This window comes from Gossypium hirsutum, chromosome A10 (assembly GCF_007990345.1).
Source record: "Gossypium hirsutum isolate 1008001.06 chromosome A10, Gossypium_hirsutum_v2.1, whole genome shotgun sequence".
Taxonomy (NCBI): domain Eukaryota; kingdom Viridiplantae; phylum Streptophyta; class Magnoliopsida; order Malvales; family Malvaceae; genus Gossypium; species Gossypium hirsutum.
In genome coordinates, this window is record NC_053433.1 from 93,556,512 (window position 1) to 93,581,578 (window position 25,067).

The 25,067-nt window shown below is 32.3% G+C and overlaps 1 long non-coding RNA gene and 1 pseudogene across 1 annotated transcript; both read left to right on the plus strand.

Annotated features, from left to right (window-relative positions):
* The first annotated feature begins 3,940 nt into the window (after positions 1 to 3,940).
* On the plus strand, positions 3,941 to 24,462 carry LOC107895535 (uncharacterized; annotated as a pseudogene).
* LOC107896725 (uncharacterized) lies at positions 7,049 to 9,251 on the plus strand. The gene is made up of 4 exons (XR_005903467.1): positions 7,049 to 7,375; positions 7,668 to 7,756; positions 8,751 to 8,851; positions 8,960 to 9,251. It is a non-coding gene; the product is annotated as an uncharacterized lncRNA (long non-coding RNA).
* Positions 24,463 to 25,067: the final 605 nt, after the last annotated feature.

The following is a 25,067-nucleotide window of genomic DNA, read 5'->3' on the forward strand; positions in this document are numbered from 1 at the left end:
TGCGATGGTAATTAGCATTCTCCATAACTCTAAGTTTTTCTTCCAACCACTTGTATCGATCTTTGAGTTGTCTTTCCAGTTCAACCTTTGCTTTTTCTATTCCTTCCATTTCGTCTAGATCAGGAACTTCATGATTGGTTGGACTGATCCTTGGATTGGAACCTGAGCTCGTCGGGTAGTTCATGGGTGCCGAGGTACCGGCCTGATGTTGTTGTGATCTGATAGCAATTGGTACATCTTGCGGACATGTTTGATCTTTTATCGGGGTGAAACCCGAAGGGTACAGAGGCTCCTCATTGTCCTCCCCAACATTGATCATGGAGTTTTTTTCCTTTTCCTAGCCCCTTAGTCAGTAATTGGGACAACTGATTCATCATATTCCTTTGGGACTCTAGCATTTGGTCCCTTATATCTTGCTGGATCTTCACCAGTTGCTCTTGCATCTCTTTTTGAAGTTGTTCCAGTCTTTCCAATCTTCGATCCATATCTTTTATCCTTTTCCTTATACCGTAAAGATGCCTATTCGCTTGACTTTTGTTGGTTCCCAGGTTAACTGAAATAATTTCACCTAATTAGGGTTCTTTTAGGGAAAGTCTAATGCAAATAATGCAATGCAATGCAAATGCATGAAATGAATGCAAAAGAAAGGAAGACATTGATTTTGAATTCAATTTCATTAGAACAACTTTTCTAGAAAACAAATTCTTTTACATAAAACGGACTACATATACAGCCTTTCTCCTATATTCCAAGTGAAGACACCTAACTTCCTCTTCATATCCGGATCTTATGGTCGAGTCTTGCAAATTCCCCAAGAGATGTCTATATTAACTCCTTTTTGCTTGATCGAGGCCGCGACTCATTGATAACTTGTCCCTGCGATACTCGTCAGTTTTTTTAAGACGTGACGACTCTTGAATAATCTTTGTCGGCTTGCATCCTCAGGCAATGAAGCAAAGTCTTGTATTTCTTCACGGACTATCAGCCTTATTTCATTGTGTTTACTTGGACCATATTTAGACAACCGTGTTATAATCCACTTTATCAAAAAATTCGTTTTCTTATGACAAACTGTTCTATTTAGCAATCAAATATGAATCAACACCTCCTTCCTATGATGATGTAATGCAATGTAATTATAAACAAAACAAAAATAAAACACGTTAGTACAAGATAAATAAATAACAAATAAAGCAATTTGGGTGACCACTAGGGGTTCGGAGTGGCTCTACCTAGGGTGGGCTCCTAGGTCTCTTTATATGTGGTTTGGTTCTAGAGTAAGGGTACCTGAACCAGCAGATTCCTCGATCTTCACCTATTATAGACTCATACAGACCGAGTTCAGTTCAGGGGAATACATTTCCCTATGGCTGCACGGAGATGAAAATCTCACGAAGACATAGGTACGGATATATTCCGAAAGTGATCCGCTATCCTGTGCGGAGGTGAAAACCTCACGAAGGAATAGTTTCTCACTCCCACCTAAAGGGTGTGACCACAACGGTCATGCAATGCAATGTGAGAGGATATATGCATAAAAAATTGAAGCGATTAAAGAAAATAAGAATAAAATGATGAAAACCGTACGAAAAACGAGTGAAATGCAATGAAGGGATCGTATATCAAAACCAAATTTTCAATTTTCGACAAAAAGACAAAAGTTAATCAACTTGTGGCTTGACTCTCTTATTTGGTGTCCCCAGTGGAGTCACCAAGCTGTCGTAACCATTTTTTGAAAAACTAGAATCGACTTAAATTTTGAAAATGAAAATAAGTAGATGAGTCGCCACCAATCTTTTTTGATGAGGTGTGATCAGGTCACCTCATAAAAGTGGTTGTTTTTAATAAATGGTTTGATTTATTTAAATAACGGTTTTGGTTCACGCAAATCAAGAAAATAGGTTCGGGAGTCGGTTACGCACAAGGAAGGATTAGCACCCTCTATACGCCCATAATTGGTACCTAGTTGATTAATTAGCGTCTTAGTGTCGAAGATTTGAAAACTTGAAAGAATTTAAAATACGATCCCTCTTTGTATTAATGCTGATTTAAAAATGATCGAATAAATTAAAACGGATGTTAAGGACTCTCTCATCTCGAAGTAATAAAATGTCACGCCCAGTATGTTAGGACACGTCATATCGAACTTTTAGAATGAGCTTGCCTTTATTTAAAATTCATGTATTTTAATTTTTTTGAAAAGGATATTCGGTTAGCTAGGGTGAACGAGGAAAATCGAAACCCAGTAAGTTAGGGCACGTTTCCTCGAATTTTCGAACACCGAATATTGCCTTTATTTGCAAAAGACCTTATTTTGAGGTAACAAAATGTCATACCCGGTAAGTTAGGGCACCACACCTCGTATCTCCGAAAATAAGTATTTTTTTAAAACTCGTATTGATTAAAAATAATATTCCGTTATTTAGGTAAAATGAGAAGAAATCGAAACCCAGTGAGTTAGGGCACGATTGTTTCGAATTACCAAATACGGAATATTACTTTTATGAAAGAATATTTTAATGTATTGAGTAAAAATATAACGTGATTTATAGTAAAACATAAAAGCAAATTATGGTGCTAATACGTAATAATAAGTGCGATAGTGTCAATAACAATAATATGAGCAATTATAAGAGGTGAAATAATAGCAAGGCTAGTAATATGTAAATATAAACAAATACATGAGGAAAATGAAATGATCGAATACATAAGTAAATTAACGAATAAATAAAAATGAATAAAACATGGAACAACAAAAATGGCAATGATAACGAGAATGATAATAATAATAATATAAATAATAATAGTATAAAACGATAATAACATATGGTATTAAACATGATAGTAATAATGTAAATATGAAATAGTAGGGAACATATATATATATATATATATATATAAAACATATAATACTAGATTAAAAATATATGTACAATATTTATTGAAAATAGTAATAATAAAAAATAACTAATAATAACGATATATAAATATATACATATATGTATTAAAATATATACGTAATAATAGAAATAAAAATGTATAAGTAGTATTAAAAATATATACATAATATATACATACTAGAAATAATAATATTGAAAAAAAATATTACACAAATATACACATATATATTGAAAATTTATATGTAATAATGATATTAAAAGTATGTACAAAAATAAAAATAGTGTAATATAAAGTGGAAAATAATGATAATAATATATGAATAAAGAAATATATATATACATACATATACCAAGAACATATTCATAATAATTAGTATTGAGTATTAAAAGTATATACATAATATAGACAAAAATATATGCATAATGTAGTATTGAAAGTATTTTCATGGAATAATATAAAAATATATGAATAATGTGATATTAAAAATATATACATAAATAAGATAAAAATAAGAAATCAAATAAAACCTTATATAAGGGAAAAAAATCGGATGTAAAAGTAAACTAAGAATATATATAAAAAATGATATGAAAATAAATAACAAAACGATTTATGGCCAATTTTAAGATTGATAATATGTATATATATATTAGTATAAAATAAATCATACCTTTTAAATAAATAATAATCTTAGAAAATAAAATGACCCCTTTTTAGCATAAATAAAATAAAATAAAAATAAAAGGCACAACAAATTTTAAATCTTATTTAAAAAGGGTTTAAAATAAATAATACATAAAAGATAATATATATATTAAAAATATATAATAAAATAACTTAATATAAATAAGAAATAATTTAATATAGAATAATAAAATAAACGAATAAATAAATAAAAAAGGGTTAAAATTGGATGAAATAGGGACTCAATCAAAACAAAAATAAAATCAAAGGTAAAAAGACTAAGAAATAAACGTAAAAGGACCAAATTAAAGTACACACCACATCATAGGGACCCATTTGGAATTATACCCTATCACCAAACGGTGTCGTTTCATTAGCTGAACAAAATCAAGCCTAAAACCCTAAAATACATTCAGCCACTTAAGAACAAATCAAAGAAAAAAAAAATCCTCAAGTCTTTCCCTTGCTTTATTTGGCTGAACCAAAAATAGAACCCTAACTTTCTCATTTCATTTCCTTCAGCCGAACCCTATGCTTCCCTCTTGAGTGCCGATCTGCTACCGTGAACGGCGACCAACATGCTTAAGCCTCGGGGTTCTTCTCTTTCAGCCTTGAGATCCTCTTTATACTTCGATCTCGGCGAAGCAGAAGAGGTTTCACGGCATATTTACAAGGTAAAACTTCGTTCTCCTTGTCTTTTTCTACTTTTAAATGCGAAAACGAAAGTCCAAAAGGAAAATAAAACTCAAGAAAACTCAAAACTACAGAAAATTTAAGTTTTGAAACTGACTTTCTTTTTTTTTTAATTTCTTTTTCGTGTTCAATACAATTTTTGTTAGAAAAATCCCCCCTAAAATACAATCGATTCTTTCCCCCATTTTTTACATTCATCATTCGGCCTTTTAAAGCCGATTACAAATATAAAAAATGTTTCTGCTATTGTTTGCATGTTGTGTTTATCTGCTCTTCTTGGTCTGTTTTGCAGGGGTGGCAGCAGGATAGGCATGCTGGTACGGGGGCTAGGGTTTTAGAAAAATTTGATTTTCTTTCTTTGGTTTTTTTTTTGTGTTTGGGCTAGGGTTTAGGTTGTTGGGCCTGGATGGATTTGGCCCAATACAATATATAATTATTTTTAAGTCCTATTTAATTAGTTGGATTCTTTTGCTGAAACATAATGTTACGTGGCAATTTATGATTGAAAGATATGATAAATAAAATTAAAATTTAACATTTTTAATAAAAAAATATTATATTAAAATTTTCAAAGTAAATGTATCACGTTAAAAAGTTTAAGGGCCAACTATCACATTATCCTGTATTTTATTTGGTAGGTAATTCATGTCATATAGAAATTAATTATATAAATATAAAAAAATATTGAATTATTTATATAATGTTACTCACAACTTCTAATTTCGGATGACCTTATCCCTTTTATTTACATAAAAAAATTAATAAGAAAACAAGAATGTATTTATAAAGTTACTAATTTTTTAAAACATAATATACTTTTAAAATTTAAATTAAATATTTATAAATATAGATAAATTTTAAACTTATATTTTACCGAATTAATTTAAAAAATCCTGAAAAATATTAATATAACTCATATTTAAATATTAAATGGTAAATGGAAGAATAAAAGGCATTAGGCATGTAAGACATTTGTTGACTTCACATTAAACAATTTGACTCATACTTAACCACAGGTCTTTTTTTATTATCTTTTTATTAATCTATTTTACTGCTTTGTAAATTACGCTTTAAACCCTGGACAATTATCTTATGGGATTTTCTTAATATATTCTTTTGTAACTGATAGATATTTTATCTTTCAGCCTTCAGGTTTTGAATGGTTCCCACATGACATCGTATCTATACTTACGAAAGGAACCTAAACTGAATCGTATGAGATCTTGCGGAAGAAGAAGACCAGGCAGCGTAAATCTTGGACAGGTGGCGATCAAACAATGCTTTTCGCATTCTTTTTATATATGGAAGTAAAGATATTGCAGGCATAACGTTACGTTGTAGAGAGTGATGGGAGTGGTGGCGGTCATCGGAGGAGGGATAAGAGGGCTGGTGTCGGCCTATGTTGTGGCCAAAGGCGGCGTTGACGTGGTGGTTTATGAGAAAGAGGAACAGCTAGGTGGCCATGCAATCACTGTCAACTTTGATGCCACTGAGTTAGACCACCGCCTCTTATTTCTAAATCCAGTAAGCTTTTATCGTTTTCTTTCTTTCCCTTTAGATTTTTGTGGCTTTTTTTTTGGAAACTTACCTAAAAATAAATAAATAATTATGAAATTTACTCAGAGCAAAAATTTATACCTGTTTTTTACTGTATTTATCGGTATCGTTAGACGCATCAACGGCACCTTCATCATTAATCGATCATTGATGTTTTAAAAAAATGATTCTTTTTTAATATTGCTACTATATCTAACTAATAAATTTAGAGACTAAAAATTATATTAACTTTTAAATTAATAAATTTGTTAAGCTTAATAAATTGATCTCTTGAAAACCCTTAATTTAAGCAAGTTAAATCATTTGTTACTACATTAATGACCAATTGATAAAATAAGATGTGTTTATTATTATTATTATTATTTTAGAACCATGATGATAATAGAAAAAATATTTAAAATGTTATACTAAAACGGGAATATATATATATATAATAAATTATTAAAATATTTATATTATTTATATTTATATTTATATTTATATTAAATGATTGAATTTTTATAATAATTTGCAAAATAATTAATTATTTTAACAATTTTTTTCCTTTCCATTTACATGAAAAAGTAACTTCTTCGGTAATTATTAATGGAATAATTTTTTAACTTATAATTTAAGGGAAATATACAAAGATTATTGTGTAGAAGTTAGGTAATAATCCATATATACACATATATCGGAATGTTTGGTAAATAAAATTTTGAGTCTTTTTTAATTTATTTGGGTATAAATGGAGGATTAGATAGTCAAATCCTCTAATTATCTCTGTATTTCATTTTTTGCCACGCTCTTATTTGTCATTTTATACATATCAACTTTCAGCTATTAGTTAAGGGTTTGTTTGGTTGGGTGTAATGGCTAATCCATTACACCCCGAATCGGTGGCCCCACTGAATACAGCGTTTGGTTCGCTGTATTGTCGTAATACAGGCTTATTACGTTGCGGACGGATTCGGCATTTTCTCTGCTTCAGCGCCGATTTCTAATCCCTTCCAAAAACAAAGATTAGCTATTACGTCTCTGTTTTGATTTTCTTTTTCAATTTTTGCCCTCAGCTTCATCTTCTGCTTCTGTAACTTTCTTTCCAATCATCTCTACGTTTCCCTTTTTTTCCATTGATTGCAGAGGAGACCTAGATATTTAAGGTAATTTTTATTTTTTCCTCATTCTCCTTATTGCGTTCTTCATCTTCTTCTCCTTCTTCATCCAGGTAACTTTCCTCCTTCTACTTCTTCCGTTCTTCATCTTTTATTTCCAATTTTCCTTAGCTTTGTCCGTCGCATATCTTTTCTTCTCAAGGCTACTGTTTTGTTTCGCTCAAATCTATGGCTACTTTCACCTCTTTCTCTCTTTTTCAGTACTCTTTTATCTGTTTATATTTTGTTAATGTTAAGGATAGAGTGATAAAGTATTGATTCTGGGTATTTGATTTGGACAGTAATTATGCAACGACTGGAAGGATTGTTGCAATTGTGAGAGCCTCACCACGACTCTCTTCTTCTCTCACCTCCATCAATTTTCTAACACCAAATCACTCACGCAGGTATTTTTCTTTTCTTTTTATTTGGTTGGGAAGTTCTCTTATTTCGGCATTCAATTGATGAATCTTCTTTTTCCTTTTTCATGTCGGTTTCCTTTGTTGATAGATAGTTCGAAACCATCTGTTAATGCTAATTATGGTGTTGTTATCTAGAATTTATTAGAGAAATAAGAAAATTTAAGTGAAAGAAAAATTAAACATGGGGTGGTCAGTAATATTCCTTGTGTTTCGATATGTAAATAAGTTGAATCAAATTATTATGGCTTGATCACCAAGTTTGTAAATAAGCATGCAGGGATGGAAATGGCTCAACTCATATGTGGAGGTTGTCGAACATTTCTAATGTATACATGTGGAGCAGCAAGTATAAAAATGTTGCACCAGGTACAATTTAATGATTTTGTGCATGTGATATAAATTTGTGGTTGTAATGTTTGGAATTGCAGAAATGATTCTGTTAAAGAAGAATGGAAAATTATGTTTGTGCTTTTAAGAAAATATAATGCTTGTGGGTTGAAGATCTGTTTCTTCAATTTGTTTCTGTACTGTAAACGAGTTTAAGGAATCTTATTCATTTTTCTTTTCTAAAAAAGGGGGAATGCGATTCCATTTCCTGATTAGTGCTTCTTTGTGCTGTATTTGGTTTTCCAGCGTTACAATGTGTCGAGCATGAATGTCTTTTATTACCTTTATATTCTTTGTTTCTATTGTCATTGTCATCTTCGTTTGGTAGTCTTCTGAGCTACTTTAGTTCAAGATATCACTGGTGGATAATGGCTGTTCTAATCAAATTTGAGAGTGAGTACAAACCATATAGTATTTTCTGTTTTGTTTCTTCATTCATCTCATACCATTGGTTTTCCAGGTTGCCTTGCAATACGATTAATAGGTTACCTTATGTTTTGTCAGTTTTTTCTCTCTTTTTTCACCTTCTGTTCTGGGGACATACCTCTCAAATTTGGTCTTACTGGCCATTCACTTATCAAATATTTAAATTTTATGCAGCCTTTCATGCTGGGGTATAGATTTTCTTACATTGCAATATATTAAACATAAATGGTTTAATGGTATTGATTGCCCTTGGTCAAATAAATATCAGTCAAAAGGCTTTTTCTTTGCTAAGTTTTCTAAATTTAATCGGAAGGATTAGAACTTATTATCCGCTTTTGCCCATCCAATAAATATTTTTTAGAGAACCTTTGTGAGATACTGTATATGCATGAGTATGTTTATAGGGAAAAAGTTAGAACTGTCATTGGCATAATTTATGTTCTTAATGGTAGTGTATGTGATGCGGAATTATGCAATTAGTTTTGAATTTGCTCAACTGTTTAGTTTTTATGTTTGAGCTGCTTCTTACTTCAGCTTTGTTAAGCAGTGTTTCTTGCTGCAACTTATAAGTTCAGGACAAGCTGAAAAATCAACGAGCTTCAGCTCTTCCATGATGAGAATTTTTCAGCGTGGTCTTTTGCGTCAGAGGTGTTATATCATGCCATGAACTTTAGCTTCATTTCTTTTATGCAATAGATATTGAGGGTTCTATATCTCACGATTGGTGTCATGATGTATTTATGTCTATTTCTACAGAGATAAAGAAGCTCCAAGATTAACTGAGAGTGGTTTCCAATTCTTGGTGTGCATCATGAAACTCATGGCCCTTTTGCCTCTTTTCTAGTTGTCTGTCACCTAAAATTACTTCTCATCTGTGTAATTTACAGTTGATGGATACAAATACTCAGCTTTGGTATATTATTAGAGAGTATATCTCCAATTTAGAGGTATATTTGATGAGATAAATATTGTGTTCTGCTTGGAACTTGTTTGTTAGAGCTATTGTGTTTTACCGTTGTTAAGTTCTTGAAGGGGAAATTGGCATGAATTTATTGTAAATTTTTATTTGTTATTGGTTTATTAGTATATATTATCCTCTTAAATGTGAATGTACCCAAGGGGTGTGACTGTGCGCATGCACTGAAGTAATAGCTTGTGTATTCTTGTGTGCTTGAGCATTAGCAGCTACTTTTAGTTCAAGGGAAAAAGGTGTCATTTCTTAAATTATTTTAAATTATATAAATTCATATAAGAAAATTTATTATCAATAATTTTATGAAATTATATCTTATTAAATTATATGTAATAATAATTATTTTAAATTATACAAATTCATATAAGATAATTTATTAGTTATAATTATTTTAAATTTTATTAAATCATATATTTTAATTAAAATATATTTAATATTAATCATTTCAAATTATCTTTTATAGTATCATATATTATGATTTGAGTAAATTCATATAAGAATATTAATTATTAAGAATTTTATTAAATTATATATTTTAATTATAATATATTTAATATATTTAATAATAATTATGTTTAAATATGATTAAATTATTTATTTTTGATAATAAATAATCTTATTAAAATTTAAATAACAATAACAATAATCATTTACCAAAACAAATTTATGCTAAGGGTATTCTGGTCATTTTAGTTTTCTCCATTATGCTATTACACCTTTATTACATTCAACCAAATACAGTTTTACTATTACGCCTCTATTCCATTACATTCAACCAAACAGTTGATTTGCTATTACACCTCTAATCCAATACACCTCTAATCCAATACAGCGAACCAAACGTGCTCTAAGTTTTACCAAACAGGGCTATTATAATATATTATTATTTTGTGTTACTTGTACCAAACATCCTTAAGCTATGACATTCGTTCTAAATTGGTCCTCAAATTTTAAAACATTCTTTTAATTATATCCCCTGGTATTATATCAATAAGATGTAATACCCCTTAACCTTATCCATCGCCGAAATATGATTACAAAGCATTACCAAACATTTCAGAACAAATACAAACAATTATATAATAATATAATATACACATCATAAAATTTTAATCATAATGTCATTTTAATAAGCCCCCAAGACCTAAATCACGTGTTACAAACAAATGGGGACTTAATCGGAAGTTCAGAAAATTTCCCTGAAATTTCAAAAAAATTTCTAAGTACAGGGCTCACATGCCCGTGTGGTCTAGGGACACGCCTGTGTGACCCTAGACACACCCGTGCTTTAGGTCGTGTCTAACCCCGTGTAACTTTCTGACTTAAACAAAAATTAAGTGCAGTTTTCACACAGTCGAAACACATGCCCATGTTCTGGGCTGTGTACCTCACACGGCTGAGACACACACCCTTGTCTCTACCCGTGCGGAGATTTCTGGGCATTCTGTTTTGAAAATTTTAAATTGCAAGAGACATGCGGCCTAGCCTCACGTTCATGTATAAGCTGTGTGTCTCACACGATCTGGTCACACACCCGTAAGCCAAGCTGTATGGACTCAAAATGAGCCTTATACATCAAGTTTACCAACCCTGCAAATCTTGAACCTCAAGCAACACTAAAACCAAACATTCAACCAATCCAAACATTTAAAATATGTTTAATTAATCATACTGAATACCTAACCAATGTACTCTTATAGGTATTTCACATATACTAACCAAATCAATCTAATTAAAACTCATTCAAACCAATTCTAATTTCATACAAATTTACTACTAAAACTTATCATTTGATAACTTTAACATTTCATATATATATATTTATATAACTAACCATTATCATATTGCAACATTATTTACAAACATTTCTCGAAATGACAAACACAACATCCTAGGTAGATGCCATTTACCAAAAAAGAAATGTACTTCACCACAATGAGTTCGGGATCGACCTTGAATGCTGATTCAACGATCGAACTTTAACCTAAACTGCGCATGGAAACAAACTGTACGCTGAGTATAAACTCAATGGTATTTCTATAATCCGAATACTTCAAAGGAAATAATCCAATTACTTCAAAGGAAATAACATTATAAAACATATACTTTTAATCAAATATAAACATTAGCCAATAAATAATTCATTTTATACATTTAACCTTCATTTCACATCAATGGTTAATTCAAATAGCTTTTTCTCACTTTAATTCACATATCATTTTGCAATAATAATACTCCTTTTATGAACCCTTGGTTTATGCATTTCATTTGTACAATTCAATTCAATGTTCAATTTCAAAATTCACATTCAATACCATTCAATATCAATCTTTTTGCCAATTCATTTATTTACCCCTATTAACATGACTTGGACTTTGACAGATACACGGATCCAACCAAAACACACCAGTATGACACTTAGTGCCTCATTGGATAATTCGTAGTAATAAGTTGACACCCAGTGTCTTATCTGCCATGCCGAAGTAAGGTGGCACCCAATACCTCATTGAATTTATTCGAAGTATTAATTTGAAACCTAGTGTCTCATTGACTCGTGGTTGAAGTATCCCTAAACTCTTCTAATCCTATGGTATGCCAACTATATCCGACTCAGCCTGATACAGTTAATAGGGTTTTCAATGTCAATTTCTCAATTCAATTTCAATCAAAATCCACACCAATCATAAATTCACATACATTCAATTCAATATCAAATAATCACATATACTCATAAATTTAATTCAACTCAATTCAATACCATAATATCAAGTACTTACCTCAATTCACTTAATACACATTAAATAATAATTATAACAATTAATTATTAGATTCAGATTTTAGAAATATAAATCGTAATTCTCGAGTTATTCCTCGTTAATCTTGTCTTTTCCTTTCTTAGCTGAGGTCTCTGACTCAACGTTAGCTACAGAATTAAAACAATTAAAAATCATCAATACACACAATTTCTCATTGAATATTTCAATTTATACACAACTTTTGCCTAAATTCCAATTTAATCCTAAATAAAATTTATCCTTATTTTCTTCAAAATTTTTTTCTTTATTTTCATTCAACAACTACTTAAGACTAAATTTAACTCTCTAATTTCACCATAAATTCCTAATTTCAAAATTCTCTCAATTTAGTCCCTATTACTCAAAACTTAAGATTTATTTTACAACTCAATCATTTTCTCATTTCTAACTTAAGATTCTATCAATTTAACCCCTAATTCTTCAATTTATTCAACATGAACAACATCTAAAAATTCACTAACTTCTAAAATTTCAACATAAATCAAGTAGTATTATGTTCGAGGAATTCTAAAAACATCAAAATTACAAGAAAAGAGACTAAATTGACTTGCCAATTAAACTTCAAACCTTAAACCCTAATTTTTCTTTTTCTTTCTCCTTTCTTTCTCCCCTGTTTCCTTTTATTCTCTGTTCATTCTTTTCTTTTTTATTTCTTTTATTCTTTTGTTTATTTACTTTATGTTTTAATATAATATAATATAATATAATATAATATAATATAATATAATATAATATAATATAATATAATATAATATAATATATTAACATAATAATAATTCTTAAATAATAAGTAATGTATATAATTTGTACAAGTATATGTACATAAATACCACACATGTGATTGCCTATACCATACACTTGTAAAAATTTAGGTTTAATTTTTTATTTAGTCCCTTGACTCTTCTCCATTCTATAATTTAACTTTTTCCCTATATTCAATCTAGTCCTTATACCTAATTATCCATAGTTTAAGCTAATTCACCAAGCCAAAACCTATTTAACCACACAACTAACTTCGTAAATATTTTTAATAAATATTTACGAATCCGTTTCACGAAAACGGAGACCCAAAAATGTACTTTTCCGATACTCGTAAATTTTGGGTCATTACATAGGATCTTCTGTTATTAAAATCATTAATTTAATCGTTTAATGAGAGATCAATCTTATGTGACATAATTTAAAATGAATTTTAAAAAAATTAATATCATACAAATGAATGTTGTAAAATCTTGGTTTTGAGGTTTTTAAAACTTTTATATAAATTATTTGCACTCTTTCATTTTAGTTTTACTTTATTTCTAATTTTTAATTTTAAAAGTTATGCGATAACATTTTGAAATTCAAAGATCAATTTAAAATGGGAATCATAATTTAAGAATGTAGAGTACAATTACTCTATTATTTTGGAAAAAAAAATTAAATAGCAAAAGTAATAGCTCGGTCAAGATAACCTTATGGAATCAAAATAGAAAAATAAAAAGATAAAAGTATCTAAACTTAAACCGGCTAAATTATGAGCTACTAAATTCCTCTACCATTAACAAAACGAAAGGTATCTTATGAAAATTCAATGTTAAAATATATTCAAATTTTCTTTATTTTTTTACATTTGAAATTTAGTTAATTTATTTTTATTTTTATTTTTAGAAATTTAAGATTTCAAAGTTCGGAGCTAATTGTTAATATAGTTAAAATTCTTAATTAAATTCACATGTTTGATTTGATATTTTGAAAATAAAAATACTAATTTGGTAGCCATGAAATAAAAAAAATGACATTGTAATGTACTTGAAAGAATTTTAACCGTATCAACAAGTGAAATTGCATTTTTAAATTTGAAAACTAGAGGGACTAAATTCCAAATGTATGAAAATCATAGGAATTTAGAGCACATTTTAACCAAAATTCGACTGCATGGAGAAGGCTGCCTGCATAAGTTTTCGCCTATGTAAAAGGGTAGTGAATTAGTTATAGCTCTTAAAAGTTACTAGGTTTGAGCAAAGCAGAGGACAATTCTTATAGTATTATAATAAAAAGAAATGGTGATCAAGCAAAAAAAAGTTTAGATGATGGAACCGGTTTTTATGCTTTTGTGAAGCTTTTTCACAAGTTGGGTACAAAACAAGGAATAAACATGTGGATAACTTGACAGGCAAGTTATGCAACAATGTTGGAGATGTTTGATAGCCTTGGAGTTGATGTGGAGACATCTGATGTTTCATTCTCTGTCAGCCATGACAAAGGCAATGGCTATGAATGGTGCAGCCAATATGGTTTTTCAAACTACTTTGCTCAAAAGAAGAAACTGTTGAATCCTTTCAACTGGCGAAACCTCAGAGAGATTATCAAGTTCGGGAATGATGTCGAGAGGTTTGCCATTTCTCTTGCCGGTCATTGGACTTCTTTTGGTTACCGCTTATGTTTTTCTTTACTTTTGGACTTGTGTTGCAGCTACCTTGAATTGCTTGAGAACAACCCAGACATTGATCGTAATGAAACCTTGGGACAGTTTTTAAAGTCAAGGGGTTACTCGGAAAATTTCCAGAACAATTATCTGGTGAGTTGCTGAAGGATTTATATATATTTATTTATACCAACGTATAGGGATTAATTAATAACAATATTGAAATTTTACAGGCTCCCATATGTGGTGCAATGTGGTCCAGCTCCAGGGAAGATGTTATGAGCTTTTCAGCCTTCTCCGTTCTTTCATTTTGGCGTACTCACCACTTATACCAGGTGTCTGATTAGTTTCCAAAACGGATGCTACTTAGTGATTATACAATTCATGCAAGCTCTACCTATGGCTATCACAATCATTGTCCCGACTCCCGATCACTAACCGTTATGCGATTTTTTTTTTCCTTTTTCACTTCCATCTGCAGCTATTTGGACAGCCGCAGTGGTTGACTATCAGAAGGCACTCATATTTTGTTAAAAGGGTGCATATTTCTAGTATTTCAAACTCTCTGACTCCCTTATATTTTCATCTTTTTTGTGAAATAGGTTGTTCAAAAGTGTAAAACTTAAGGTTCTATTGATGAAACTAATTAAAACTATGTTCCAATTCAATAAAATCAGGTCAGAGATATGCTGGAGAGTAGAGGTTGTCCATTTAAACTTGCTTGTCAAGTACAAAGTGTTTTGCCTGCTGATAATGGTGAGTACTTTCTTTGAGCACCATTTTCTTGCAAATTCCAATTTAGATGCAAGACATTTTTCCCATCATAGGTTTACAGACCTCTGAAATTTTTTTGTATAAATGGATTAACAGGTACCACTGTGGTCCGTGGAGATGGTTTCAGTGAAACTTACAATGGATGCATATTGGCTGTTTCTGCTTCCAAAGCCTTAGGACTCTTAGAAAACCCAACATTTGAAGAAAAGAGAGTGTTGGGTGCATTCCAATATGCTTCTAGGTACTAGAATTTACACTACCTCTTTGATCTATATGCTTAACGTTAGTGTGCATATATAATCATTTTAACATGTGAAATTTTCAATGTCATCATTGAAATGAATTTTTTGAATACCTAAAGTCCCTTTTATTTGGAACTCTCCATTGTTTTCTTGATGCTTCTCATGACATTGATGCCATTATATCTAATTTTGCTCCCTTTATAGCATGGTTCATATACTTTCACTGACACAACACATTAAGATCAGATGTAAGAGTCTCTCTTACAAAAGCATAAGGAATTTGATATGCTTTAAAATGTCGTAGTTCATTAGAAGGCAGGACCTTCTTTCTTCCAAAGCTTACTACATAAAGTTGTTTCCATTGTCAGTGATATCGACCTTCACCGTGATAGTAATTTAATGCCTAAGAACAGATCAGCTTGAAGTGCACTGAATTTTCTCAATGGTAGAGAAAATAAAGCATGCTTAACATACTGGCTCAATGCGCTACAGGTATGTGGCAACTTCTCTGACAAAACTAGATATTAAGCTAACGATTTTCATAACTAGTTCGGAATCAGAAATGAAAAAAATAGTTTGTTATGCCTAACATCTAGGGAAGCGCAAAAGAATCTTGTAAGATACCATGTATCTCATCAGAATTACTAAAATACTCGGTTGTTTATCAAGTTATAACTGAAATAATGCTACCTTGTTGCTGTTACATCTTTCAGAATGTTGGGAAAACAAGTCAGCCATTTTTTCTGACTGTTAACCCACACCATACCCCAAATGATACCATGCTTAAGTGGTCGACTAGCTGTGCAATTCCCTCTGTTGCTGCATCAAAAGGTTCACTTGAGCTTGGTCAGATTCAGGGGAAGAGAGGAATCTGGTTCTGTGGTGAGATCTTTCTAATGAAATTAGATGACCTTATTACTTTTATTGCCTGACATTTTGGCCATAATTTTATGAGGTTCAACCATTAGGGGAGAAGTAATTTATCAGCGGAGGAAATTGGCTTTTTTAGTATTGTTGGAAATTGGCCTGCATGCAGCATGTGAAGAAGCCAAAGTTTCAAGAAGCAGCCCAAGCCATGCATGCAGCTGTAAAGAAAAGAAAAGAGATCAAATTGTTGTACTATTACAGGGTGAAGTATGCATCTTGAACCAGAAAAGGCCTCCATGCAGTTCATGCACGCAAGAATTTTTTACACATAAGTTACCCAGGTAAAGTATGTGCAAGGATTCATACACATAAGTTACCCGGGTAAAGTACGTGTAACTGAATCTGTTTATTTTGTTTCTTTTGTAACCAAGTCTATGAAATGTGTTCTAGTTCATTTTGAACTTAGTTTAAGCCTACATTTGATGTAGTTTGATGATGTAGGAGCTGATGACCAACTTTACTTAAGTGTACAAGTTTAGTTTTGTAAGTTCCAATGTAGTAAGTGGAGTTAGGTAGTGTTTAGGTGATGAATTTGTTGATCTTTTGACCAGCCAATGACTGGTATATGTAATGGCATTGAGCCAAAGTTTATTTTGAATGAAATCATCAGATTTTCTTCCATATGCTCCATTCTTCCTTTACCTTCTAAAAATTCTAAGTTCTGTTCTCCATTCTTGACAGTAGCTAAAAGCTTGAACTTCAAGCATTTTTCCTTCATATATTACCCGGGTATAATACGTTGCTGCTGGTGCTCTGTTTGAAATTCTTACTTTACCGGTTAAAGTGTGTTGAAACTCCAACAATTGGTATCTAGAGCTGCATTCTTAAGGGACCTGTTCTAGCAAACTTTAAAAAAAAAAACGATGGCTTCATCAGGCTTCTCACCAGCTGCACCTCCAGTTTTCAATGGAGAAGGATATCACATTTGGGTAGTCAAGATGAGAACCTACCTCCAGGCATTTGATCTATGGGAGGTAGTTAACTCAGATGTTGAACCAGAACCATTGAGAGCAAATCCAACAGTGGCTCAAATGAAGCAGTACTCTGAAGAAAAAAGTAAAAAGCACAAGGCTATGTCATGCATTCAGAACTGTGTTTCTGATGTTATTTTCACCAGGATCATGGCTTGTGAGTCTCCAAAGCAGGCCTGGGACAAGCTTAAGGAGGAGTTCCAAGGTACTGAGAGGACAAGACAGCAGCAGTTGTTGAACTTGAGAAGGGAGTTCGAGAACTTAAAGATGAAGGAAGAGGAAACTGTCAAGAAGTATTCAGACAGAATTATGGCTGTAGTAAACAGCATAAGGCTCATTGGTGAGCATTTTAGTGAGGCAAGGATTGTGGAGAAAGTGCTCTCTACCTTACCAGAAAGGTATGAAGCAAAAATATCCTCCTTAGAAGATTCAAGGGACCTGACCAGCATCTCTTTAACAGAGCTGATCAATGCTCTGTATGCACAAGAGCAAAGGAGGGCCAGCAGATCGGAGGAGCACCAAGAAGGTGCCTTTCAAGCCGAAGCCAAGTCTGCCTCGAGCACCTCTGCCTACGAAGGCAAGAATACCTGGTCAAACAAGCCTAAAGCAGATGGTGCAGAAAGATATCCACCCTGTCCACACTGCAGAAGGGCAAGTCACCCGAGTAAAGTATGTTGGTTCAGGCCTGATGTGCAGTGCAGATTTTGCAAAAAGATGGGTCATGTAGAAAGGGTTTGCAAAAACAAAGGTAGACCAAGATACAACCAACCCCAGCAGCCAAGAGCTGAAGCTCAAGTAGTAGAAGAAGACAATGACCAAGAAGAACAAGTTTTTGCAATTTCTTGTTCAGCTGTTAAAGGAAAAGCTACAGATGGATGGTTGATAGACAGTGGTTGCACAAACCACATGACCCCTGATGCTAGCATTTTTAAGTCAATTGACAGAAGCTTCAAAACAAATGTGAAGGTCGGAAATGGACACTTCATCAAGTTGAAGGCAAAGGAGATGTGCTAATAAGCACTCCTACAGGTACCAAACTTGTTAAAAATGTCTTGTTAGTGCCTGAAATTGATAGAAATTTGCTTAGCATTGCTCAAATACTTGAGAAGGGCTATTCAGTTGTATTCAAAGGTAAAGAATGCCTGATTAGTGATCCTAGTGGATCCAAGCTCATGACAGTAGCTATGACAGAAAAAAGTTTTATTGTGGACTGGAATAAGAGTCCAGATAGTGCCTACACAGCTGCTGCAGATGAATCCAAGTTGTGTCACAAGAGGCTTAGCCATGCCAACTACATGTCAATGGCTTAGCTAACCAAAGAAGATTCGGTTGAAAATTTCACTAATTCAGTTGAGAAAGAAAGGAAATTTTTGACACTCAAAGAGGTGCATGATATGCATGGGAACCAAACATCTGCTCAGATAAAAGAATTAGAAGCACATGTAACTAGCTTGGAACTTGAGTTGAAATCATTGCAAGCAACTAACAGAGATATGGCGGAGCAATTAGAGAACAAAGCAAGTAAAGCAGAAAAACTAGGAGAACAAAATATAGGACTCCAATCCCGCATTTCAGAACTCGAAATAATGTTGGAAAAGACAGAAAAAGAAATTTTTATTCTTACGAAGAAACTTGAGGATGATAACAGTGAATCATTGTCTGGTATGAAGAACTTGACTGCTCAGGAAATTAATCTGCTATCAGAGAAGGAGACTTTGCAAGCTGAGAAGGCTCTGTTGAAAGAAAATTTGGCATTTGAAGATGATGAAGCATCAAATCAAGTACAGAGGTTAATAGATGAGGCAAACACATTGCAGCAGCAGTTGGAATCTCTTCATATCCAGAAAGCAAAACTGGAATTGCAGTTTGAGAGAAAGAAACAAAAGTCATCCGAAAAACTGAATGAAATGGAGAATAAAAAATCAGAGTTGAAGCAAATGGTTGAGGACCTTCAAAGAGATTTAGAAGCAAAAGGAGATGAGAAAAATGATTTAGTGAACCAAATCATCAGAGAATGCTTAAAGAACAAGAGTTTGCAGCATGCAAGCCAAGAAGGAGTGTTGGAAATTGGCCTGCATGCAGCATGTGAAGAAGCCAAAGTTTCAAGAAGCAGCTCAAGCCATGCATGCAGCTGTAAAGAAAAGAAAAGATATCAAATTATTGTACTATTACAGGGTGAAGTATGCATCTTGAACCAGAAAAGTTGGCCTTCATGCAGTTCATGCACGTAAGAATTTTTTACACATAAGTTACCCAGGTAAAGTATGTGCAAGGATTCATACACATAAGTTACCCGGGTAAAGTACGTGTAACTGAATCTGTTTATTTTGTTTCTTTTGTAACCAAGTCTATGAAATGTGTTCTAGTTCGTTTTGAACTTAGTTTAAGCCTACATTTGATGTAGTTTGATGATGTAGGAGCTGATGACCAACTTTACTTAAGTGTACAAGTTTAGTTTTGTAAGTTCCAATGTAATAAGTGGAGTTAGGTAGTGTTTAGGTGATGAATTTGTTGATCTTTTGACCAGCCAATGACTGGTATATGTAATGGCTTTGAGCTAAAGTTTATTTTGAATGAAATCATCAGATTTTCTTCCATATGCTCCATTCTTCCTTTACCTTCTAAAAATTCTAAGTTCTGTTCTCCATTCTTGACAGTAGCTAAAAGCTTGAACTTCAAGCATTTTTCCTTCATATATTATCCGGGTATAATACGTTGCTGCTGGTGCTCTGTTTGAAATTCTTATTTTACCCGGTTAAAGTGTGTTGAAACTCCAACAAGTATTCTTCTAGTTCTAGTTCTAGTTCATGTAGATTGTCAGTGAAATATTTTTGCTACTGTCATTGTGCTGTACTTTTATATTCCTTGTATTCTAAAACCCTCATTAGCTTGACAGATGACTTTTATTAGTGTTTTCATTATAAGATGACAATGAATCATGTCAACGGCCTCCAATCTAAGCATCTATTTACAATTCTTTCAGGCTATGACTCCCATGAGGATGAATTAAAGGTAACTGATCTAGTTATTTCTTGCTTATTTCTAAACCATGGTTCAATTTTATTTCAGTAAGATAAATGCCTTTAGTTTAGGCTACAACGAAATTACAAGTTCAGTAATAGCACATGAAATGCTTATGTAAATCTTATTTATATTATACTTTGAAGCCAATGATTTATGTAATTTGAATTTAAGAATCATTGTCCTATTTCAAGAAATTTTCTTATAAGGTGCTCTTCTTCTCAGGCTGGTATGGATGCTGCACATGGTATCTTGGGAAAGCATTCATCTGTTGTGTACAGTCCAAAGCATTTGTCACCTTCTTTCATGGAAACAATGGCATGCCTCTTTGTTGCTAAATTCTTTCAACAATTTGTATCACCAGGCTGCATAATGTGAGTTCTTAAAAACAATCACTCAATGGTTTTACCATTTTGTTATTTCAGTGCACGTTTTCCTCCTTGAATTTGACACAATTTACTGTGTTGCATTCACCAGTTTCTTAGAGGAAGGAGGCAGAATTTTCACTTTCAAAGGGAACATGGAAAAGTGTCCTCTTAAATCTGTTCTGAAAGTGCACAATCCTCAGTTTTACTGGAGGGTAGACACTTGACATTACTTACTCCTAATTCATGTTTGCTATTTATTTTGTTATCTAATTGAACTTCCCATCAAGTTGGATTAGTAGTTAACATTAAAATCTATTGCCTTTTGTTTTACACAATTTGATTATTGGCACTATAAGACACACACTTTTGTCACCACTGCATATCAGTATTGTATGTATTTTCCCTCAGATCATGAAAGAAGCTGATCTAGGCCTTGCAGATGCATATATCAATGGAGATTTTTCTTTTGTTGATAAGGACAAAGGTCTTCTTAATCTTTTCCAGGTAAGAAAAGGTTATTGAGATGTGTTACTACTATAAACACAATGCAATTTAGGTACTGATAATTTATCAGAATCTTCATTGATAACTTTTGCAGATACTTGTTGTCAATAAAGAGTTGAACTCGGCTGCTCAGGATCGAACAAAAGAAGGTTTAGTATAGCTTGAAGAAGAATCTGGACTGAAATTCTAATAAATAATTTGGTATATTAAGCATTGACACTTAATTGGTTGCAGGACTTGGTTTTCACCTGCACTGTTCACTACTAGTATATCATCTGCAAAGTATTTCACTAAGCATCTCTTGAGGCAAAACACTGTTACACAGGCTCGCAGGAACATTTCTCGTCATTATGATCTGGTAAGTGATCATGACTCTGATTTCAAGATGTTAGAACTGTTGGACTATCTTTTTGTAGAATTAATTTATGTTTATGTTTACACTCAGCTTTTGCTGCTTAAATAACAATCCAGTTAGGTTGCATGAGAATGGTGTCATAAGTCATAACCAGGATCTGAAAATTGTTTTCATCAGTTACACCTGCTGCTAATTGATTACTATGGATTACATATTTCCATGTTCGAGCTTTGAGGCCCAAGAATAAGGATTTCCTTGATCATAGAGGGGTTCTTTTGTTCACAATGCCTAATTGCAACAGGATTTAATTAAATCAAAGCTAAGTAATTCTTTGCAAATTGCGTTTGCAGGGTAATGAACTTTTCACTCTATACTTGGGTGAAACGATGCAATACTCTTCTGGAGTTTTTAAGGTTAGGATCCCAACTTCTATGAATTTCTTTCTTGAAAAATGCATGAACAAAGAACATTTGGACGTTGCACAACGAAGAAAAATCAGTTCTTTAATTGAGAAAGTGAGAATTCATAATGGTCTCATCCTCATTCTTCGGTTTCCATTGCAACGATCATTTATCGGTTGTGTTGGAGTTTCAACACACTTTAACCGGGTAAAATAAGAATTTCAAACAGAGCACCAGCAACGTATTATACCCGGATAAAATATGAAGGAAAAATGCTTGGAGTTCAAGCTTTTAGCTACTGTCAAGAATGAAGAACAGAACTTAAAAGTTTTTTAGAAGGCAAAGAAAGATGGAGCATATGGAAGAAAATCTGATGATTTCATTCAAAAGAAACTTTGGCTCAAAGCCATTACATATACCAGTCATTGGCTGGTCAAAAGATCAACAAATTCATCACCTAAACACTACCTAACTTCACTTATTACATTGGAACTAGGTGATATTACTTGCACACATAAACAAAGCTGGTAACCAGCTCTTTGACCATCAAGTTAAATCAATTTGTCATCCAAACATAATTCAAAATGAACTAAATTACAAAAACATTGTTAAAAGGTAACAAAATGAAACTGAGATGAACCAGTAGCATTAACATCTTCAATTGCACGTACTTTACCCGGGAAACTTATGTGCATGGATTCTTGTACGTACTTTACCCGGACAACTTATGTGCATGAATTCTTGTGTGCATGAATCTTCACATGCTGCATGCAGGCCAATTTCCAACAAGTTGTGTTGTTTCCTAATACGTACAGACAAGAATCAAAAAGTGGCATGAAGTTCTCGACATTGGGTGTGGTTGGGGAATCTTAGCTATTGAAGTTGTCAAAAGAACAGGATGCAAGTATACTGGCATCACTCTATCAGAGAAGCAACTGAAATTTGCTGAAGATAAAGTGAAGGAAGCTGGACTTGAGGTATCCATGTCTGAAAATGCCTCGAGCCTGCAAATAACTCTGTTAATAGTTGTTTTCATAGTTAACAAGTTTTTAATCATCAGGAATACATCAAATTACTTCTCTGTGACTATCGCCACCTAAGACAAACCAATATGACAGAATCATATCTGTTTAAGTTATATACATTCCCTAGTTAAATTTATATTTAGTAATTACATGATAAATGGTACTAATAATTGTGATTATATTCTTTAGAGAGATGGTAGAACATGTTGGTAAATAATACATTGAGGAGTTTTACAGATGCTGTGACCAGTTATTGAAAAAAGATGGGCTTTTCGTTCTTCAGGTAATGTTAAAATGGTGAAAACAGAAATGTTGCCATTGTATTAGCTTTAATAGTAACTTCAACATTCCAATTATCGGTTCTTCAGTGCCCATATTTTTAGAATGTTAATGGCTTTTATCAGTTCATAACATTGCCAGAGGAGCTTTCCAAAGAAGTCCAGCAAACAGCAGGTTTTATAAAGGAATATATCTTCCCTGGTGGAATGCTGCTTTCTTTCAACACGCATTTGTCAGCTATGGCAGCTGCATCAGGATTCTGGTAACAACATGCATTGCTTCTTTAGACAATCACATATATTTTTTTCTTTGTTCAACAATACAAATCCATTAAGGAGTATTGCGGGCGCAGTGTGGAGCATGTGGAAAATATAGGAAGTAGTTATTATCACACACTAAGATGGTGGCGAAAAAATTTCCTGGAAAATACAAGGTACTCATGCAACTATCCCTTTCATATTGTTCTGATTTTAATCAACCTGAAAATCATCTTTTCATTTGTTACAAAACATGATATGATGGAATCTATTTTGTTTTCCTTGTCAGCGACGTCCTGGCTTTGGGGTTTGATGACAAGTTCATGCGGACATGGGAATATTATTTTGATTATTGTGCAGCTGGTTTTAAGACAGGAACGCTTTTAGATTACCAGGTAAACTCCATATATGTCTGTTAATGATATGTGAACCCAGGAAAAGTTTTGGCTGCACTGTTAGCATATCTGTGTTGTATAGGGTTAGCATGGAGGAGGTTGGAGGGCGGAAATCCGAACAGTGCTGGAGGTAAGAGGATCTTGGGAGTGAACTGATCATCTCACTTTTAGCATTATACGGCTCTTCGCCCCCAAGGCAAATCCGCCGCAATCTTCTCCAAGCCAACCCTTTGTATCAAGACTCCTTAATCATGACAAAGACTCTAGATAATATGTCTGCAAGTACTGAATATGTTGGGTTTCATTAGAAGAGAATATAATGCATCATGATCAATGGTGGTAAATTTTAATCTTAGGTTATGATGTCTTAGCTTAAGGCTAAGGTAATTGATTCCTGGAGTATATGATTACAGGTTGTATTTTCACGAGCAGACAATTTCGCTACACTTGGCGATCCGTATAAAGGCTTCCCTTCAGCATATTCCTTCATGGATACTTGACCCAAATAGGCCGGAAAAAATGAGCAGCCATTGCACTACCACCCTTACGTTCGTTTTTTTATAACTATATATGCTGCAAGCAAGATAACTGAGTTAGTGTCTTGAAACCAACTTTGTTAAGAAAATTATTAATGGTTTTTGTACTATAATTTAATTATTATTAAGTAATTCTTTTATTTCTTCTACTTTACTTATACAATGATAAAGTTTAATTATATATTTTTACCAAGAATTTAAATTTAAAAATCTTTTCAAAAAATAGAAACCTTTTGTTTTCATCTTCCTTCTAAACAAAAATTCAAATATTTAACTTAGCTTTCTATTTTCTATAAAATTTTAAAACAAAACATTAGATATTGAGAAAAACTTGATTTAATTTGAAAAAAAATATTTTTTTTTAATTTTGAGTTAATCGAATTAAATTATTCAAGTTGAATTTTATAATTTGTATAATTTGAATAATTCGAATAACAGATTAATGTAAATATCTATTTGGTTTCTATCAATTTTGAAAACAAACAAATTAGTCTTTCTTAAAAGAAAATCCAAAATAATTTTTAAAATTTAAAATATTGATAAATTTTCAAATTTTATATTTTTTAAAAAATTATAAAAATTAAAAAAAATTCTAAAGAATATTTAAAGAAAG